The sequence below is a fragment of the Dreissena polymorpha genome, chromosome 13 (assembly GCF_020536995.1).
Source record: "Dreissena polymorpha isolate Duluth1 chromosome 13, UMN_Dpol_1.0, whole genome shotgun sequence".
NCBI classification, from domain to species: Eukaryota; Metazoa; Mollusca; class Bivalvia; order Myida; family Dreissenidae; genus Dreissena; species Dreissena polymorpha.
The window spans coordinates 68714758-68717901 of NC_068367.1; the positions used below are offsets into that span (position 1 = coordinate 68714758).

General features: G+C 35.0%; 1 non-coding gene across 1 annotated transcript; it reads left to right on the forward strand.

Moving 5' to 3' along the window:
- The first annotated feature begins 460 nt into the window (after window positions 1–460).
- Trnat-ggu (transfer RNA threonine (anticodon GGU)) lies at window positions 461–532 on the forward strand. Its single transcript has one exon. It is a non-coding gene; the product is annotated as a tRNA-Thr (tRNA).
- Window positions 533–3144: the final 2612 nt, after the last annotated feature.

A 3144-nucleotide genomic window follows, 5' to 3' on the forward strand; every position in this document is an offset into this window, starting at 1 on the left:
TTCAATATCGGCCTTGTCTAGATTTCTTTGCTGATGCGTAAATGTGTGTAATATTAATAGCAACCATGATATTTATTTAGCACTTTTGGGGATAATATATTTTCAGTTTGCATTTAGTCGCACATAGATGTTACATAGTTCTGAATGCGCCTTGCATTTCTAAAGACATTTAGACACCAACGGGAGGGGGATACCCCCTTCATAACCACCCCTTCCGCCGCCCCAATGTCAATTTCCTTCCGACGGCGTCCGGGATTTGAACCCGGGACCTCTCGCACCCAAAACGTGAATCATACACCGAGACCGACGAGCCGCTCTTTCATTCGTAAATTCATCGCAATATGTAAGAAAGGTCAAATAGTTGGATTGGCAGTAATTGTGCAATCGTTTTAAATTATTATGGCTGTGCAGTTTTTTTATCTGCGTAAGTTTTCTATAAAAGACTCGAACAGATTCATATGGCTTGTTGGTCTAGGGGTATGATTTTCGCTTGGTGTGCGAGAGGTCCTGGGTTCAAATCCCGGACGAGCCCAAATATTTTTTGCATAGAGTCGAATGAAAAATATTATTTAGTCAATACCGTTCAATGCTTTATGAAATCTTGATGGGCACACATATCATTTCAAATGGATGTTCATAATAGACTTGTGTTGTTTGGATGAATTGACATGCTATTAAAGGAACACCATGTTGCTATACTGTCCAAATCGTTTTGCAAATTTAATTGTATATTTTGAATGTTATAATCCAGTACGTGTAATGTTGAATCGTCTGCGTAAAGATCAATTGTTGAGTTTCTTACGAAAGATGGGATGTCATTAATGTAAATAAGAAATAAAATAGGCCCCAGTATAGAGCCTTGTGGTACACCGGTTTTGATATATTGAAACGACGATTATCTGGAACCTATTTTTATACACTGTCATTATTAGAAAGATAAGATTTCATAAAAGCAAGAGCATGTCAGAAAAATGGTACATGCTGAGTTTTTCAAGTAAAATGTCATGATCTACTTAATCGAATGCTTTCCGGAGATCCAGGAAAATTTATCCAACCATGCGACCAGAATCAATATACTGTAACCAAGAATCTATAAGGCAAATCAAGGATGTTTGACAGGAATGATTTGGGCGGAAACCAGATTGGTAACTGTGGAGTAGTTCATGCTTTTCAAGATATGATTTAAGTTGATTTGTAATGCGTCTCTCAAATATCTTTGAAATTGTTGGGAGAATAAAAATTGGTCTATAATTGTTATCTGCACCTTTATGTGTTGACAAAACATATGCACATTTTAGCTGGTCAGGAAAAATCCAGCATTTATACAATTGCTCATAATAGAAGTAATCGGACCTACAATGGTATCCCCTCCCAATATTTGAGAATTTTAGTGCCAATATTGTCTATACCGGCAGCTTTGGATATTTTGAGAGAGTCTATTATTTTCCGAACGTCAAAGTGTTAAAGTACAACTACATAAAACGACGTTCCTTGAACATGCACAATTTGTTACATGCGCAAACACATTGGTTTCTTGCAGATCTAATAAACAATTTTACAATTGTCCAAACAAGATGGAGATAATGCCAAGAAAGTTGCGCAAAGAACAGGAGGCAGCTTGGATATATATATCGAATGCATAGGGCATTGCGGGCATATTTTACCTTGTTTTTTTATGTCTTCATCATAGAAATATATAGAATAAACAAATTATTTAATATAATATAGCAGCACTTCGCCAGGAACTGCTAATGTTATACATTTTGCAAAGTAATCATTTGAGCACATATCTATTAGCTACGCGCATTTAAGTAATGTTGCGAAAAATAAGAAGTTTCTTTTGGAAAGAGGAAAGCAATGCTTCTGGCGGGAAAGTAAAACAAACTAATTATTTCCTTTGGTATACATGATTCAAAATTTATTTCGTTTTAAATAAGCGGCGCTGAAAAGAACTACTCTTTATTTAAACACTAGGCGAGGAGTACTAAGGTCACAATAATGGTAATATAACACAATGTTAACATAGATAATATTCATTTTGTTATGTTGTTTAGATTAATATATCGATATAGGAGAAGGTATTGTTAAATACACAATTTGTCTATTCCTTCGCAGATGTTACAATAATTATAGAACATAATTTTTAACATACGTTATCAATTTTATTGTTTTGGTCTTAACAGTTTTCCAAAGTACGGGTGGGTAAGCGTCCTTTACTTTGATAAAATGTCTTAGTGAATCCTTCATTTCTGATTTTGAGTGCCACGCTTACCTTGCTTATATTTCTTAATGATATGACATTGATATGGAAATACGGCGTTCAAAGAAGCTCATCAGTTCCGTTCTGTGCAACGACTTTGCTGAAGAAAAAAAACTGTTAACATAAGAACATCATTTTCATAGAATACGTATTTACAAAGCATGCATTTCAACATAAATATAAAAAGGCACTCTTCCTGATAATTGAGAAGTATGTAAGAACCCCTCGATATAAAAGTATGAAAACATTATTCGTATATGGACCATAGTAAAATATTATTTGTTATTTGATGGTCGGATAGTAAAGTATTTGTTTTAAATAGTGCATGATTTCAATTTTAATAATGCCGGAACTGTTGTGATTTTGTTTGTTCTTTTTTTCGGACGATATACGAGATGTACGTACTTCTTACGATACATCTTGAAGAGAGCGATCAACACTATCAGTGCAATGAGCGCCAGAACTGCGACACCGGAAGTTGCGAGCCCGCACTGAAGGTTGCTGAGGGCCCATGTACTGGTCTGTGACTGCACATGCCGGGTTTCTGTTTGAATGTGTATTGTTTAACATAACACATAACTAAGTCCTTAATGTGAATTTAAAATTTAGGTGAACAACAACTTTTCAATATATATCTTGTAACATTTACCAGCATGAACTTCATTCCTCGATTGTTAAATGAGTGCAATTGCACACCGTTTTGCTCAATGAACAAAAACATACGTAATTTTCTATTTCCATAAAAAGCTGTTATCTTATGAAATTGTTAGGACTTCAAGCGGTTGTTGACTCAACGTTTACTGTACATATGTAAGCGGTTTTTGACTCACCTTTAGATTTACACATATTAGCATTGAATGACCGATCGGTTGTTGACTGATCTA